The sequence below is a fragment of the Protopterus annectens genome, chromosome 1.part1, assembly GCF_019279795.1.
Source record: "Protopterus annectens isolate FY-2018-M chromosome 1.part1, PAN1.0, whole genome shotgun sequence".
Lineage (NCBI taxonomy): Eukaryota > Metazoa > Chordata > Ceratodontiformes > Protopteridae > Protopterus > Protopterus annectens.
In genome coordinates, this window is record NC_056726.1 from 1734260062 (window position 1) to 1734279188 (window position 19127).

The 19127-nt window shown below is 38.4% G+C and overlaps 1 long non-coding RNA gene across 1 annotated transcript in view; it reads left to right on the forward strand.

The window, feature by feature from the left end:
- LOC122811998 overlaps nt 1-19127 on the forward strand; it is a 483074-nt gene that overhangs the window by 318167 nt on the left and 145780 nt on the right. The window contains exon 2 of the long non-coding RNA XR_006366325.1: nt 301-477. This is a non-coding gene — a long non-coding RNA (uncharacterized LOC122811998). The remainder of the gene's footprint in view (nt 1-300; nt 478-19127) is intronic.

A 19127-nucleotide genomic window follows, 5' to 3' on the forward strand; every position in this document is an offset into this window, starting at 1 on the left:
GTGGGTTTCCCTACTCCATTCTATGGAAACTAAGGTTGCTTGGTATAGCTATCAAACGAGATCTGAGGAGTTACCGCCTAGCATTGTGGGATATAGGGGAGCCTCGAGCCGGTGGAATTAGCTCTCGAGCTTTAGTATCGGCTCCGAACCCATCCAGCAAGAAAGAAGGCGAGAAGAAGACAACTAACATGGAACGTTATGGTAGGTACATAACTTCTTATTAATGTTTACAAGTTACTTACACTTGTTTGACTTATGCTTTTTAATTTGTTTTTTTTTTTTTCTCAAAAAATGTTACAGGGTGTAATAATCTGTGGCAGACTGCTTACAGTGTTAACCTGACGCAGGGAACTACAAGTACTGTACAAGACCACGGCCGTGACAGAGGCCACACTTAAAGGATGCCAGCCTATTAGAATGTTTCAATGGAAAGATGTTAAAAACAGGGCATTTCTACTCATGATTGATGGTTTTCAGGTATGTGTGTGTAAAATTAAAATAATCTGAGATGTAGATTGCTAAAGTAAGCACACTCTCTTTTTCCTTTCCTTTGGTGTCCAGGGGTTAGATTATTTTATTTTGTGTTCCTTAAAATGATTTTGTTACTGTTTTCAAGTTTTTTATGTGGAATAAGAAAAGCAGAATCAGACAGAATTATGGTAGGTCAAATATAAATTAAAAAAAAAAAACAGTTATTGAAGATGGGCACGTATAATCACTTTTTTAATCAGTCTTATATGCATCACTACTGTCAACACATTTTTCCCCGTTTCAAGAGTCTTAGGCTCCTTTTTAGTACCAAAATGGTTTGTTTGTAATTCCTTGTTCTCTTCCCTGCTGATGATTGCATGGCTTATTCTCTAGGAAGCATGTAACGATCAACCATTGAAGCTCATAAGGTATCTGCTGTAAAACTTGCCATTACCATGGTTTGTATGAGATGTTAAAGAGAATCCTCTTACACACTCTACAGAACAGTAGAGAATTAGAATAAATGTTCTAAAAACTGCAAGGGAAAAAAACATACATTGTGCTTCTTTTCAGGGCTAACCCAGGAGTGTTTCCTGGATAAGTGAGTTGTTCAATATTGCACTGCAGGCAAATGGAGAATGACAGAATCAAACGAGGACTACATGAAGTTTGTTAACTGCTCACAGTCTTAATTTTCTGTTCTACCCTATCAGATCAGTAGCTTTCATAAATTTATAAGTAACTACTAGACTAGCTGCCCTTGTGGGCCATTTTAAGTCTAGCCAGTTTCCCTTTTGGTGCTTGAATTAATCAATCCCATTTGGTGTTAAGCTAGCCTTTCCCATCCCATGGTTGATAACTGTATATTACCCCTAGTAAGAATAACTGAGATCATATTGTAGATAATTTGAAGGGACCCATGCATAGGTTCATAGGTTAGTACTAGGCTAACTGCCCTTGCGAGCCATTTTAAGCCTAGCCAATTATCCCTTGTGGGACTCAAACCCTGTACCTTGTGTTTGCAAGGCAAACACCTTAACCATTAGGCCACCTTCCCAACCCATGGGATAAAGCATGTAGGAGCTGCCTTTGTCCATTAGTAGTACAGGGGGGAGTCCTTGGGTCAAATTTATATTACCCATCCATAGCAATGCTTGAATATAGACAGGGTTGAGCTTTGTTTTACGTGGATGGGGAGCTGTGGTATTCTGTGTAAGATAAACCTGTCCTTCCAAACCGTTTTGTTGATATTACAGAATAGGTTTAGATCCCTAAATCATCAAGTCATCTCATTTATTACAACAAATTTTACTCCACACATTGGTAGAATGTAAAAGTGGATGATAAACTACATTTATTTTTTTTTCATGTCTGCATTCAGCTGTATCTATTGTAAGCTTATTAAAGGAGAAGCATGCTTCTTTTATTTCAGTAAATTACTGTATTAAGAAAATGGACAGGTGATCTGCTGTGGCGACCCCTAACCGGGAAAAGCTGAAAGAAGAATAAGAATAAGACTGTATTAAGAAAACAATTATCATATTTTCCATAGTCTGTTAATCATGACCCACTAGTTAGGTTAAAGTCCACATTCTGATAATCCCATAGTCTATCTGGACATAACTGAATGAATTAAAAAGTTGATAAAATAAATAATGTTTGGTGATTTTAACTGCCTCAGAATTACATCTGCTTGTCTTGATTGTCCTCTGTACCATTTGTTGAGACAACCTCCAGACACCTAACACTGGTAGGATAGTTTGATATAAATATTTTCATATCATCGTCATGGTGTGGTAACCCTTCTGTTTTTCCTAGGTGTTCCAAATAAAAGTGCCTTAATACCCACAGCTTCCTCCTCAACCTGCAGAAGTCTAGACCACTTTAAAATATTTCATGCTGGCTTTATATGACGTGGAGTCCTAGGCCAATTGATCTTTGATATCCCCATGGACTTTCCACCATTCCCTACTGCAGCTCCTGCCTTACTCCTTACTACAACATCTTCCTATACTTTAATTAGTTGTGGTTTATCTGTTTGCCATCTGTCACCAGCCTTCCTCCACTCACTGTCTGGTGTTACTGTTTCACATAGTCACTGTTCCCTTCTGAGTTTGATTTGCGGTTTTGTAGTAGAACATAGTGGTATAATTAATTATACAACTTCTTGACTTGCGGCATAGTGGATGTACTTAATACATCATCAAAAATGTCTGAGCAAGACCCTCATCCTTTCTTTCTCTTTCATCTGTTCAGATACACACACAACACACTTCCACATCTTTCATTTTGATTTGTATTGAATGACATCAGTAAAATAAGAAACAAGATCCTACAACAGTGAACCTTTAGTAAAATGAAAACTAGTCCTTTGCTCTGCTTATTATTTAAGTCTCACTTTCTCACATAATGAAGCCACATACTGTATATTAAAACTAGATAACTTAAGCTAACAAATACAAATAGCATTTTAAAATGTTAGCGAGAGGTCAGGTATAAAGAATGTTGTCATAGGTACTGTGCAGTCAAAGTATTTGTGTTTTTAATAGTAACTATAACATCAATGAATTATAAAAGACAGTTTATGTATTTAGCCAAATGGAAACAAACACAATGCTTCCTTCTTAAAGATGTAGTTATTCATACGATTGTAGCAGTGGGTTGGGTCTGAAAGGCTAGAAAAGTATACTATAAATTTCTTTCTTTCTTCCTCTTTTTTTCATCTGACTGAAATGCACTGGTAATAACTGCCCCTGCACTATAACTCTCCTTATGAGTCACACACCCTAACACTTGAGCTTCACAAATGGCTACTTTTATAGACTTTCTCATCCAGTGGTGGGAACGGTAAGCGAGTGGCCATTGGTCAGACTGAATATAAGCTCTTGAGTACTGTTTCTTAGCAATGAACACAATGAGCTCCCTCCAGAATGACACGTTCAAGGGGAATGGGAGTGAAGATGTGGCTTCCTGGGCAAAGAACATGATCATTCATGAGACCACATCAGTCACCAGGTAAGGGAAGGAGCGCATAGTGGTGGTTGTTGGGGAGATTAAGTACCTCCTGCGGTTTCTCATATGCCTGAGATACAAACCAAAAGACTGAACATGTTTTCATTAGAGGTCGCAGTCACAGTATTAACAGTGACTTCACTTATTGCTGTTTGCCATTGAATCTCATAGAGCTATAGCCCAGCTTCAGGTTCTATTCCCTTTATACCACTGTGTGCAGTAAATGTAAAGCTGCAGCCATATCTGCCACTGTACTTGTCAGTGTCTTTGGTTAGAGCACCTAGTTGCCGTAACTAGTTATGTAGTTGCTAGACTTGTATGTTCATGCTGACCTTTCTCTTTGTGCTTCAAACAGTAATCTGATAACATTTTTTTTCATTTTTCTGTGTAGGGTGCACTGTATTAAATCCTATCTAAAACATCACTTTTCTTATATTCTCCACTGCAGTGCACACTGTACACTCAGTTTCTATATCCCATTGTACTCAGCCCCCTATGTAAGTTTTTCCCTGCATTTCATCACCAAGCTGTTTTTCTTTGCAATCCCCAGACAGTTTTATTGTCAACTTCACTGCATTATCGTTTTGGGTGTGATCAAGTGTAGAGTATGAAGATTTAAGAATTTAAAACAGCAAGTCTTCACAAACAATGACGTAAGAGAACTGCAAACAATGTAAAGCATAGCCACTGCTTTGTGAGACAACTGTTCAAAAGGGGAACTAAACAGATGGTAGTAGCATTAGCAGGGCTTCATCTATACTGAGCAACACTTAGTGTTGTAAGCCCCGCCCACGCATCAGCCTAGACCACAGAACTTTCTGGTTGCAAAATTAGCTTATTTGCAGTAGCGCAGCAAACTGTAGTTTCAGCATGCAAGCTATTTACAGGCACACTTTATTCAACAGCTGAATACCTTTAGGACAGATGAGCAAATGTAGTAAACAAAAGCAGCAACAGCTTTTTCATTCAAAACCTAAAATGAACACATTTTGATATTCATCACTGCAGAATATAGATGCTGAATAATCAATCATGCACAGGTTCACTACTCCAGAACTACTCAAGTAGGTACATACATATGTATAACATATGAGCTGCAGTCTTACAAGCTAAAGGAACAGAGGTTTGACAAGTCAGAGATCAATATACTATCATATGAGAAGCATATATTTCAAAGCTGTTTGAATATTTCTGCTCACACATGCGGGAAAGTACCATAAAAAAATTGCTCAGTATGTCTTCTGGAAAGCATGCTACTGTTAATTATTTTAAAGTTAAAACTCAAATTTGTGAATGTTGACGAGCAAGGAAAATGCTGTTACTTTTAATGTCAGAGAAAACACTGTTCATAAATGAAGATACAGCTTTTTTTAAAGCACTACAGTTTTAAATGCTCCATTGCTATCAGAGAAAGGGTTGGGGGAGTTTCCTGAATGAATGTACAAGGGGAAAATATATATTTAAAAATTCCAGGTACAAACCATTCAGTATGTAGCTCTGAAGCTAAAACATTGGCAGGCTGACATAATGGTTAAGGTGTTTATCTTACAGACACAAGATGCAGGGTTTGATTCTCACAGGGGTAATTGGCTAGGCTTAAAATAGCCCACAAGGGCAGTTAGTCTAGTACTAATCTATGAACCTATAATCTATTCACTAAGACCATCACATGTCAAAGACAGCATCCTATTACCTTGCAGGATGAGTAATTATATGGGTATAGGGCTTTCAGTCTCACACTGCACATCTTTTGCTCCCCTCACCCAAAACTAAAATTATCTGTTGCAAGTTGTGCTGCCTCTTGCTGTATGGAGAATATAACAAATATCACAAATGTGAGTAACAAGATGAGACTGAAGTAAAAAAAAAAAAAAAAATATACACACACACACAGACTATGCAGTGCATTGTCATAATCATTAATTCATTCTTCTTCAGGTATCTCTGTTACTACGAAGTGCATGTCACAGCTCCAGTTGAGATGCCGACCATCATCAGGTATCTCAAAAAGCTTTTCACAGTACAGCATTCTTCTTCTGACTTTCGGCTTTTCCCGGTTAGGGGTCGCCACAGCGGAACTCCGGTCCGCTAAAGATTGGCAGTAGATTTTTACGTGCTGGCTTGCCGGGCCTAATGCACAACCTTCAACGAATGAACGCCCGTTCACGCATGTTGACACATTGCTAACATTTGTGTTTCTTCTTTTTTTTAATTCAGTAGTACACTGTTAAATGTTGTTTTCCACAGATAATTTTAACTGCTCTGCTTGACTGAGAAAACCTACATTAACCTTTAGACAGCAAATGAATCCATATTTGAATCAATACTATTGCTTTATTGTTGCAATTGTCATCAGTTCAGCTTTATTTTTTTAATTTTTGGCCCCTGTGGAGTACTCCATCAGCTGCCACAGTGGCCTGTCCTCAGTTTTGGATGTCAGGAGTCACTCCTGACTCCTCTGGACCTAATGAGAGGCCCTTTATATTACCTGAGAGGACATTAGGACATTCCAGTGCAGCATTATGCTTGTAGCCATAGAGATTTTTATATATATATATATATATATATATATATATATATATATATATATATATATATATATGTATATATATATCTGTTCTACCCATTTGTCTTCCCCAACATCTGATGTGCAATGATGTAAGGCCATTACATCCGAGAATTTCTGTTGGTGCGTGTTGCCACTAACTGTAAGTATGTGACACACACTATTAGTATCACCATAGGAATGCCATCCCTGCTTATGACCTCTTTCCAAGCCAAGATCTATTAAACAGGCTCCTTTATCATTATTTACTTAGTTTTACTTTTCATCAAGCATGAAGTGTAATGCAACAATTTCACAGCTCTAGTTGGGACAAGACTCAGGCATCTCAAAATAACATGTCAGCGTATGTTCTTCAGTTTTTTTTTAATTCAGCAGTACAGCAGCATTAAATATTGGTCTTTATAGGGATTTATTATTATTATTATTATTTGCTTCTAGCTTATACTGGTTACCTGTCTACACTGTTTAGGTGTATGTATATTTGTAGCAAATATGTGTTATCAAACATTATTTAATTATACACCAAATAAAGAAAGAAAGAAAAATTAAAAAAAATCTAACTTATGAATGAACAAGGCTTGTCAGCACATAATAGTGCCATGTTGCTAACAATCTGTGTGTTAAATGCTTGTCTGCACAAATATATGTTATTATTTTTTATTATTGTCATTAAGTTTTAGATTATTTTAGTTATATTAAATAGATAGATCCATTATAGTGTGGATTGTAACATGGCTGTTTGACAGAAGTTACAAAGTTAAGGTTAGGGATAAGTATTCAGAGGAAGTTATTGTAAATGTTAGTATTCCACGGGGATCTGTCCGGGGACTTTTTCTGTTTAATCTGTTTGTATCTGCCTTCCCTCCCTCCAGTGATGTGCGGAACAGCAAATATGCTGATGACACAAAGACTGTGATGGTAGTGAGAGAAATTGCTTATCACAGTATTATACAAAAAAAAAACGTATGAGGATGATCTGTATATTTGGTCCTTGGTTAACAGGATATTTTTTAATCCCAGGAGATGTGCTGTCATTTATTTTGGGGCATTAAGCCAACAGTATCTTTCTGCTGTAGACCATGAACTTATTCCATAAGCATCTAAAGATATCTAGTCATAACCAATTTAAAATCAAGGACCATGCATCCATTGTCTCGTGTTGTAAGATAATTAAGGAGATTCTGACAACTATTAGTTATCAGAGACAGCAAGGTGATGTTACACTTGTACACAGTTCTTATTAAGCCACACATAAATATGGTGGGGTAATGTATGTCTGCATGAAATCCTGTGTTAAAAGGCTTGAAAAAAATCCAGAAAATGTTTACAAGCCAGATTGCTAGTCTTCGTGGTTTGCCTTATAAGGATAGAGTTAAGACATTAAATTTACATTCAGTTGCACATAGATTGGTGTCATTGTTATTTTTAAGTATCTCAGTAATGAAAATATTTCATCAGTGTGTGGTGTAGCATTTACTGGCCTCTGTGTCATTACAAGCAGTAGGAATTTATTGGCCTTATTTCCTGTTGTTTTCTCTGAAGTTAAGAATAATAGGTGTGTCTGACGAAGAAGCAGGTTGTGGAACGTCTTGCCATAGTAGAGCATCTTCCTAACATTTGCTTTGCTTAGGATAAGTTTGGATAACTGGGCAGGTGAATCAGTCTATGATACAAAATGTTATGGAGGTAAACCCCTTGGTGTCCTCTCATGAGGTTTTGAGCTTGCCATAACCAGTACATTGAACATTAGACCACATCACTTTGATATGGATTTCCAGCTTGAAGCAATAAACACTGGCTTAAGGATTTTTGCTTACTGATTTGATTTATTCATTGGTAGCTCCTTTGGAAAATGTTTAATCTGTGGTGAGGCTTCTGAGCGAGTGTGTGTGTGTGTGTGTGTGTGTGTGTGTGTGTGTGTGTGTGTGTGTGTGTGTGTGTGTGCGCGCGCGCGTGTGTTTTACATTCACAGCAGGCAAGTATACAAAATGCTTTTTTCCTTGTCCAGGTAATCGAAGACAGTGGTAAGTGAAATACTGCAGTGACAGAAGGACCACTTTGACATGATAATCAGAATAGCACATTGTTGGTGTGCTTTCTGTTTGAGAATGCAAAGCAAAATGTCACAGTTCCAGTCAGAAAAGTACTACAATGCCAAATGAAGTTTTCCAGAATTTTTTTTTAAATGCTGTAATTTACTTCTCCCGTAATGTAAAGTGCAATGCAAAATGTGCCTGTCTCCTAACAACAGCCATCTCAGAATAAAGTGTTAGTATTTTGCATTGTACTTTATGGTAACAGAGGTACCTGGGAAAGAGTGAAAGATATTACATGTACACTGCATTTTTTTCAGTCTTCTCTTGCCACCTGCATTTGAATTATTTGCTTTTTGACATAGAACAAGATAGATTAGCTGTGCTGAGGAACAATAACATTTTTTTAGTAATATATTTTACTTCTCGCTTACTGCAAAGTGCAGTACAAAATGCCACAGCTAAAATCATGATTTCCTTCCAGAAAAACAGTTCAGGTATTTCTGAATAGGTTTATAACTGATTACTAGGCTGATGGCACAAGAGCTTTTGCAAGCCTAGCCAATAATACCCAGCATATGATAGTATTATATCATAATTCCACAGGTTTGGGATGGGGTAGTATCAGGATAGTGGGTCTTTGCTTTTTTTTTTGTAAACAAGAAACATCTTTATTAAATTATCACTTATGCCATAGGCAATCATACATTTATAGAAATGAGAGCAAACCATATTGACATAATCCCAGCTGCAAGCATTTACATCACAAACCATGTTGACATAATCTTCTGTTTCTTTCGGCTTTTTCCCAGTTAGGGGTCACCACAGCGGATCACTAGTTACAAACATTATACATCACTTATAATCTAACCAATCATTGTCAGTCAGATGTTACATAGCTCATCCAAGTCCTGCCTTCTTTTAAACCTCATTTCCTCTCCTGTATGTATTGTTCCTATAATTCCCATTTTTCCTATGTAATTTGCTCCTATCCTTTTTTTAAGATCCCAGTTGCAGTTGTTTTATCTCTCTTACTATATTCACTGCTTCTAGTACACTTGGTTTAGACTTTAATTTCCATTTTCTAGTGATTGCTTTTCTTTTGGCAGCCACTATAATTAGACTCAGCAAGGCCTTACTGTGTCTAGGCAATTCAGATTCTGTATCATTTCCCTAGGTACACCAATTCGCTCACCCAGTATCTCTGATAGAGTAGTCTGCAGGGAATCTTTAAAGTCTGACAACTAATTACACTCCCAGAAAATATGTTACTAATTACCTCTTTCTTCCCCATCACATCTCCAACATTTGCTGTCTACCTGAAAAAAAATTCTCTGGAGTTTACTTGGGGTATAAAAATATCTATGTAAACATTTCCAAGCAAAAATGCTAAATCTTCTAGATTTTGTTGCATATTTGGGAGGCATACACATATTCCCCCCCAAAAAATTTCTTTGTGAATGGCTTATTCAATCTCTCTTCCCCATCTTTTCTAACCTCCTGTAATTGATTCTTATAGATGTTATGCAATTTTTCATATGCTGTACTAATTATTCCTTTTTTGAATGGCAGCTTTTGTTCTAGATTCTACTAAAAACTCTACCACTGCTGCTCTTTCATTTAGGACCCCCTATTTCTTTTTCTTTGCCTATACTCTGATATCAATCCTTGATAGGGAAGGCAATATCTAACCTGCAGTCCGAATAAATTCTTCCCATTTTATTAACTTTCCCTCTCTTCTTATTTGCCCAATACCTTGGTTCCTTTGCCAGTTTTCTCCAGTAAATTCCAGTCCCCTCTTGCCTGTTGTCTGTATCCCTAATTGCTGAATCACCTTTCTCCATTCTTGTATTGGCTTAGTTCTTAGAATACTTTCTGCTGTTTTATGAATATGAGTATAATATTCTGTATGAGTATTGTTATTCTCCTTAAAGATCTGCAACCAAAACCGCAGTCTTTCCTTGTTTCTTGAGCTTCCCCCTGTTTCATCCTCACCCCTTTCCACTTTGAATTATAGGTTTCTGCTTGTGCCTTAACTGTGTAGCCTTAATTGCGCAGCTCTGAAATACCCCTTCAAATTGGGTAATCCCAATCATCCTTGTTCTGTTGGAAGAATCAGCTTATACCACTTGACTCTTGCCATCTTCCCCTCCCAGAATAAATCCTTCAGCTCTTTATGAATTGCAATCTACAACTGTGTATAAGACTAAAGGAACTAAAAACATTTTAATTATCTTACTATCAATAGCCATTTAACAGAGCATCCATTTTCTCAGTTTTTGTATTGTCTTTTCTTTAGCATCTTCCCTCGTATCCTTAGCTGCCACACTGGAATCAGTTTTAATCCATATTCCTAAATATTTCATTTATCATGTCCCCATAAATATGGGTATTGCTGAACCAATTCATGTGTGGGTACATAATTTACAGTTATTGTCTTTGTTTTAGCTTCATTAATTTTATATCCTGAAAATATGTGAAACTGCCTCAAAATATTCCACAATACTGAAATGCCTTTTTCTCGTTTTATTGGGTATAAATTAATATCATCTGCAAATAGACCCAGCATTTCTTGACTAACATACCAGTTATAGCCTTGAATTTCTGAGTCCCTTATTTTCTTTGCCAAAGGTTCTAAATAGAATGCAAATAACAAAGGGGAAGAGGACACCCCTACCTGGTCCCTCTGCTCAAACAGAAATTATCAGAGAGGTACCCACTCACTTTAATGTTCGCCTCTGATCATTCATATAGCCTCCTAATCAACCTTATAATTATATCAGGGAATGCAAATGCTTCCATTGCCCAGCACATAAAGTCCCAGCTTACTCTGTCAAATGCTTTCTCTTCATTAAGACCCACCAACAACAGTGGTATTTTCTTGCATTCTGCTTCCGTCTGGGTCATCAGTGTTCTGTTAATGTTGTCAGATGTTTGCCTTCCTTCCACAAAGCCACATTGATCCATATCTATCAATTTTGGCATCACTTTTGCTATTTTCTTAGCCATTATAGACATAAACACATTATAATCATGGTTTACTATTGAAATGTGTCTGGATGAAGTTGGATCTGGATGAATCTTTACCCTCTTTAGATATTACAGCTACCACACCTTTCTTCCAGGATGTTGGTGCTTCCTCTCCTTTTAAAATACTGTTAACCAAAACCTCCCGGATCTCTATCAGTTTTTCTCCTCGTAGCTTCCAAACATTTTATCTCATTTCCTCCTATCTTAACTGTTAGAATTGAGCCTCATCTACCTCTAACCTTGTCATATTTAATTATTCCATAACACTTGTACCTTTTCTTGCTTTCCATATTTCTCTGCTTTATACAGACTTTCATAACATTTCTTAAATATTTCTAGTACCTCTACAGGAGCACTTATCCTCCTTGTTATAAGCTCCCTAAACTTGGCAACAACCCTTTATACTTTCTGTTGCATGAGTCACTGTGCTAAAAGTGTTTGTGCTGTGGAGTTAATTATCAAAAAACAGTTGCTTAACAGCAACCTTTCTAAACTCATGCATATTATTGTGTTAATCCCTTATTTTTTGTTTAGCATTCTACAGTTGCTCTTCTTCTTGCTCTGTGAGATTCCCCCATTCTGCAATACTTTTGTTAGTCCCTATAAGTAATTTTCTTTATTTCTTAACCATATGTCTCTTTCTTTTGTTTCCACCCTATTTTTAAACTCTACTTTAATTTTATATAATAATTTCCACTAACCATTCCTTAAATTCCTCTCTTTTCAACGGATAGGTGGGAAAGCACCAGTGCCTCATTTTTATTTCATTACCCTACATTTTTATTTTAGTTATTATTGGTGCGTGATCTGAAATAGTTATTGGATGCATATCAAAGCCTGGAAATAATGCACATCTTCCTGTGAAATGTAAGTTCTGTCTAACCTAGCCCAGTTTTTGTATCTTGGGGAATAATAAGTAAATTTACTCTGGGTTACTACTACTGAATTCACATCTTCCATGCCAAATATTTTCATAAATTTCTTCAGAAATCTACCCTCCTCTGCTATATTTTACCTTCTGGACCTCCAGACACATCTTCACTGCTACAAATCAAATTCCAGTCCCCACTTATAAGCAATATTCCCTGCAGAATGCTGATTATTTCTCAAGCTTCATTATGACAGTTTCAGGTGTAATATAAATATATGCCAGTATAATCCTCCTTCCTTGCCAGTAGCCCCTTAATACTATAAATCTACCATTATTGTCTTATTTATCCTCTTCTATCACTATTGGAGATCATCTTGCAATTAATATAAGTACTCATCTTTTCCTTTGTCCCAGGTATTCCACTGAATAACCGTCCTGAAAACCTTTATCAAATTCACATGTTAATTTCTTTCCAAATGTGTCTCCTATAGCATAGCTATTTGCACTCTACATTTTTAATATAGTTCACTACTCTTTGTTTTTGTATATATCTCTGAGACTATTAACATTTAAAGATAATATAGAAAGCGTCATTATGTTAAAAAGTTATTATTCCCACATTTTATGTGTAACAGCTTTTTTGTTAAGTATCTAGTTTCATCTTTATCACATGCATACACTAATGTTTGGCAGGTTGATCTTTTATACAGTTGTTTCTTGTCATATCCATTTGAGCCCATGTCACATCTTACTAAACTTTTTTGTTTTATTAAAAGGCCTCAAACAAACAGACAAACAAAAAACAAATAGACCCTTAATACACCCCTAAAATCTTTTAACTTAATACTACCACACAAAACTATATACATTTTCAAATACTGAAGTTTTATCCTCCTAATCAGAACAATTGTCCCAAACTGACAGTCACACTAATAGACTTGGGTTAACCTAAAAGTTAGGTAATCCATGCTAAAAAGTATGGTACAATCTGTTCTTCTGCTAAGGCTGTCTGTTTTTCTCTTATCTTTATTGCTATTCCAATTTGGGAAAACACTTGAATGCTTTCAGCAAACATTATCTCCTAGCCATTGAAAGAAGTATTCTGTTTTTAATCCTCTTTATCAGATTGTCTCCATGGAGGCAAGAGAACCAGATACAGAGTTGCTTCTACAAGTACTTACCTATTTGCTAGAAGAAAGCTTTATTAGAGTCAATGTTCTTTTTTATTTGTTTGCTTTCTCTTAAAACTTGTCACTAGATTGAGCTAAGAGCCTTAATCCAGTCATTCCCCTATGCAAGAATGAGAAAAAGCACATCCATTTTTTGTATCATGCTCTTTCTACTAGGCTTTTCTTCTTTTTTCACATTGCAGTGCCTGCATTTCTTAAAACTGAACAACGAGAAAGAGAAAAGAAGGAAAAAAATCAGGGGCACCTGTTTACTTTAGTTTCCCCATTACATTTAAAATATAGAGAACACTTTACTTTAGAGCATGCAGATTATATCATGCATTATAAATATACTACTGTTAGGAACAAAATTTTGTTTCACTTACAGTTAACTGTCTCCCTCCTCTTCACTTCTCCTAAGTGTTCTTCCAGACATTCATGACACGAAGTAGAACATACATTTTAGAATTCTCTACAAGTTTAACAAAGTCAAAAACATCCAATATTTCCAGGTTTTCTTGTTCTGTCCAGTTTCATAAATATAATTAATGGTTTGTAATCCCACATTTATTTGTCAGTTTCCAAGTTGCTAGTTGTATTCCTGTTTATCTCCATCTCCCAGATCCAGTCTGTTCTTCATTTCCAATATACTCTTGGTACTGCTAGTCAACTCTTGTGCTTTTTTCTCTCTCTCAAGCATTTTCCATTGAAACATTAGAAAAGGTTTCACTGGCACAGTCTTTCTGGGGTCTTTATTACCAGAAGAACAAGAAGCAGAATCTCCTTCTGTTTCACAGCTCAAGTTTTGTTGGACAAACTTCTGTATTTCCTCCTTAGCACGTTCTGCATCAAAAAATTATTTTGCCCCTCCAGGAAATAATAGGTTAATAGGTTCATAGGTAGGTACTGGGCTATCTGCTCGAAGGCATATATTAGCCTAGCCACGTTGTGCGGTATTCACCGCCCCTTTGGTTAGTTCCCTAGGCCCTTGATCTAGCAGCTAGTACCCTTGGCCCCTATCTAGTAGAGCTGTTGGTATGATCCCTGGTGTGAACTTTCTGTTACTCATCCACTCGTCAAGGTTCCTCTTGAAGAGTGATAGTGAGGGGCTCTGTCTTATGTAGAGTGGGACCTTGTTCCATAGCAAGGGAAGTCTTTGTGAAGGGAATCTATCCCTCCAGCATGTTCTATTCATTGTTGTGCTGAGGTTTATATCCCTAGAGCGTGTAGCTCATGTAGATTTTGTTTTGCTAAGATGGAGCATGTTCAACAGTTTTGAGTTGGATATGGCTCTGTATGTTAGACAGAGATCGCCTCTGAGAAGGTGGTATGCAACAGAGAAAAACCTTAGTTTTTTCAATCTTGCTGCATAGGGCAACTGTTTGAGGCCAGTAATCCTCTTAGTGAGGTACCTCTGTGGTCTCTCCAGCTGCTGGAGATGCCTAGCCAGGTACATTCCAATTGGTGCATTGTACTCAATAAGGGGTCTGATGAGGGAAGAGTAAAGGGGCACCACTACATCCTTAGATCTTGATGCGAACCCTTTCGTGATCAGATGGGTCACGTAGAAGGATTTTCTAACCACCTTGGCAACATGGTTATCAAAGGAAAGCTGACTATCTACTTGGGTCCCTAAATCCCTTATTACTTCTTCAGATTTCAGGGGGTTATCTCCTATGTGGTAGTTCGTGGGTACTCTGTTTTTTCCAAAAGGGATTACTACGCATTTTTAGCATTTAGCTTGAGACCATGGCTTTGACACCATGCATCAGTCTCATTAAGGCCCTTCTGGAGAATATCCGTGTCAGCTGGAGACTCTATTATAGCACCCAGTTTGCAGTCGTCCGCAAACTTGGTCAGTCACAGCCCTTCAGTGCTTGCCTGTACTTCTGAGAAGTATATGCCAAACAGGAGGGGCCCCAGGACAGAGCCCTGAGGCACACCGCTTGTTACTGGTCTGGATTCGGACATAGATCCCGCTACTCTTACTTTGTGGGATCTGTCTGAGAGCCAGTTTGCGATCCATCTTGTGATGTAAGGGTTTATGCCCAGGTTGGTGAGTTTATCAATAATACCCGAATGGGGAATGGTGTCAAATGCTTTAGAAAGGTCAAGGTAAGCCGTGTGTACCTCCTTTCCCTTATCTATAGCCTGAGTAACTGTCTCAAAGAAGTCCACCAGGTTCAGGAGGCATGATCTGCCCTTGACGAAGCCGAACTGTGTGGGGTCAAGTGTTTGGAGGTTCCCAATCTCTCCATTTATGAGTTCCATAATGATTCGCTCCATTGCCTTACAGATCAGACTGGTCAGGCTTATTGGTCAGTAGTTCCCAGGGTCGGTTGTGGACCCACCCTTGTGCAGCGGAACCACCGTTGCTGTGCGCCATTCTATGGGCACATATCCTGTCGAGAGGCTGAGACTGAATAGGGTATTCAGATGCTGGGTTAATTCAGTTTGGAACTCGCGTATGACACAGCCCGGGACACCATCTGGTTCCATGGAGGCAGTGTTTTTAGCTTTAGATAGAGCCTTATTAACCAACATATCAGTAATAATTGGAGTTACACAATCACCTGGAATAATAATAGGCCCTGTAGGTGGTGAGAAGGGGGAGAAATTTGCACTGAATCTATCAGCCAAGATGTTGGCAATGTCAGTGGGGTCAGTGTATTTTGTTCTATTTTGTACTAGCTCAGAACAGACCTGAGCGTTGCCATTTAGGTTTTTGACGTAACCATAGAAGGCCTTATGGTTATCCTTGGCATCCTTGGCAACCTTCTTTTCGAAACTGGCTTTAGTTGACTTGATGAGGGCCCTCAATTTCTTACTAATGCTGATCAGGGATGATTTTTCTACTTGAGATTTGGCCTTTTTTTGTATAAGTCTCCTCCTTTTATTGTATAGTTTGCTTATGGCCGGGGTCCACCAGACTGGTTTCTTCTTGCTTGAGGAAAGAGTCTTGGTTTTATTTGGGATAGCATGGTCCATGCAATCCTGAAGATGTATATAAAGTGCCTTGGTGTAGGATTCTGCATCCTGGATATCATTATCCTTCTGCAAGGGAATAGTGAAGCTTTCCACTTCTGATGCAAGTAGTTTGAAGTTTGCTTTGGAAAGTTTTTTTACAATGGTTTCTTTGACTGGGGGAGGTGGAGGGGTGAGGATGTCCAGGGTTATCAGTTTGTGGTCTGATCTGACCAGAGAGGGAGTGATAACGGGTGTGGTACAATGTGCGCCCATGTTTGTGATGACTGAATCCAATATGTTGTCCCCTCTAGTGGGAAAACATACCAGTTGTTCAAGGGCATTTGAATTTATAAATTCTATGAACCGCTGGGCATAGGAGTTAGAACTTTGGTAGTTCATCCAGTCTATATCAGGGTAGTTGAAATCACCCAAAATTATGGTGTTGGGTAGGACCTTTATATTTTCCAATGCCTCAAGGAATGCTGAGTGAGCATCTTGGGACATGGTGGGCGATCTATAACAGGCTACACCTTGAAATGTGGTTTTGCCTGCTGATAGTTGCGCATGGATGATCTCTGAGGCATCATGCTGTGCCACTAACCTAGATATGTGGGTATCCTTGATGAATATGGGTACACCTCCGCCCTTTGTACTGCGATTCGGTAACTGAGGCCGGAAGGTATGATATGAATTGTAACCTGGTAGTGCTGGGGTGCTCTCTGGAGCCTTGAACCAGGTTTCCGTCACTGCACAAACATCGATTTTCTCCATACTGAGGAGTGCCTCGAGTGCGTGCATTTTGAGGTTGAGACTTCTGGCGTTGAGTAGCATTACCCTTAGTTTTTGGTTACCTGCGCTGGTTACAGTGGTTGGTTTGTCCTTTGAGCCTTGCCTAAAAAAGGCACTGTGGGGATGGCAAGAGCCTTGGCCAGTATTCGAAAGCCTAGGGGTGACAGGTGCAAACCATCTCTGGTGAAACAGCGAGGCTTGTCTATCATGTCATCCCAGGCAGACAGACACTGGATCCCCTTAGAATGACACCAGAAGCTTAGCCAATTGTTGAAATTTATCATTTTGTCTTTGTATTGTGGTATCATTCTAGGTGAAGGTAGTATGCTACTCAAGGTCAGCGTCATACCAGCTTGGGCTACATGATCAGAGAGCTCCTCAATGCCTCTTTTCAAGTAGTCCAGGGAGGTACGTCTTAGATCATTCACACCAACATGTACAATGACAGTGTCATACTTGTACTTGTTCTGGAGTCACCTAAGTGCCTGTGTTATATGGCGGATCCTAGCACCCGACAGGCAGCTGACAGTAACCTTCTCCTTGTTCAGCCTGGTGAGTGGAACATCTGTGTGCCTTACTATAGAGTCTCCTATTACTAGTGTGTTGGGTATGGTGTTTTGCCTTAGGGGCTGTTGTGAGGCACACTGCTGAGGTGAATTATGTGTTTTCTGGCTTGTGTTTGGAGGTGCAGGTTGCTTGCTTGTCTGCTTTGGAGGGCACTGTTTCTTTTTCAGATTGGTACCTAGTGCCTCCGAATATGTTTTTGTGTATTTATGTGTATGTTTTGCCTGTGCTTGTTTTGTAGATCCATGTGTGACTGGTGGTGTGATGCTAGTATGTCTCTTCTCCTCTTGACTGTCTGTTACAGTCATGGGTTGAGAGCGCTTAGCCTCCAGTCTGGCTGTGTATTTGAATCTCTCACAAGTGTTTGTGTCTAGAGGTAAGAGGAGAAGGTTGTCTGCATACATGAGGCAGTTGTGACATTGCCTCAGGATGCCCAATTCCACCAGATGAACTGGAGAGTACACCTGAAGCTGATCTCTGGACATGCTTGGAAGAGCAGCTGGGTACAGCAGTTTGAATCTCACACCTGCTTCTCGACATTCTCTTATTTATTGGAATAAATGTAATCCTCTTCTGTCTGGTTTACAGTGAGTAATCATTTTCCACAAACACCCTACTGTGTCCCATTTTTAGTACTTTGTACTTCTGCCACAGCATTGTCAGAATCAACCCATTCTGCTGATAGGATTGCATCTTTACTATTAAAGGTCTAGGTTGCTTTCTCATGCCCAGGTTTGGAGCATACACATGATGTGCCTTTTCATTTAACAACTCCTGCTGTGGAATACCAGTCCAGTTGCTTACTTGTGCTTCCATAAAATTAATACAGTCTGTTCCTTTCATGTCCTCTGCTATAGCAGAAAAAATCTCAGGTATTCCCTACATGGTCTGTCCTCTAATTCATGTATTTATTTTTTTAAACATCTCTTCTTGAGCAGTCTCATATTCAGCCAGCCTTTTCTTCATTTTGACCAGTGATTTTGGGGTTTTATCAATTCATCTCAATATCTGTTTAAATCTTCTTTCATTGTTTCTAGCCTTTTGTTATTTGAGTTGATATATTCCGTCAGTGTTTTGTTTATTTCAATCATCTCTGAGTATATTTAACTTATTTTTCCTCTAGGTTACTAGAAGTCGTGTCTTGCACCAAAGCTGTAGCTTGCACTGCTTTTTGCTAAACAGCTGCAGAATTCTTCCCAGTCAGTGTTTTTTCCCTCTAACTATTTGTGATTGATTTTCTTTCAGGTTCTCTGAATTTCTTTTTTATTGGCATCTAGGCAGTGCACTTACTGGCGAGTTACTGAAATTTACCAAAAATATGAGTTTACTGTCTCTCTCTCTCTCTCTCTCTTCTGAGTTTCTGTTTTCACAATGTGAGAACTGAAATTAAGCTATTACTCAACATGCAGCCATCTTGGAAGTCCACTACAGTCACTTTAATTTGATCTTGTTTTGATATTGTTACATTTGCTATGCTATACTATTCATTAACTGAACTTTACCCAAACATGCATAGTATGTACCCAGTATGAGGAAGTCTTTGAATGACAGGTACAGACTATCCCTTGCAAAGCAAGTAGGACTGTCAAGTATTTTATTCCATGATGACACATACTGGATCCCCCTAGAATGACAGCAATTATTTAGCCTGTTGC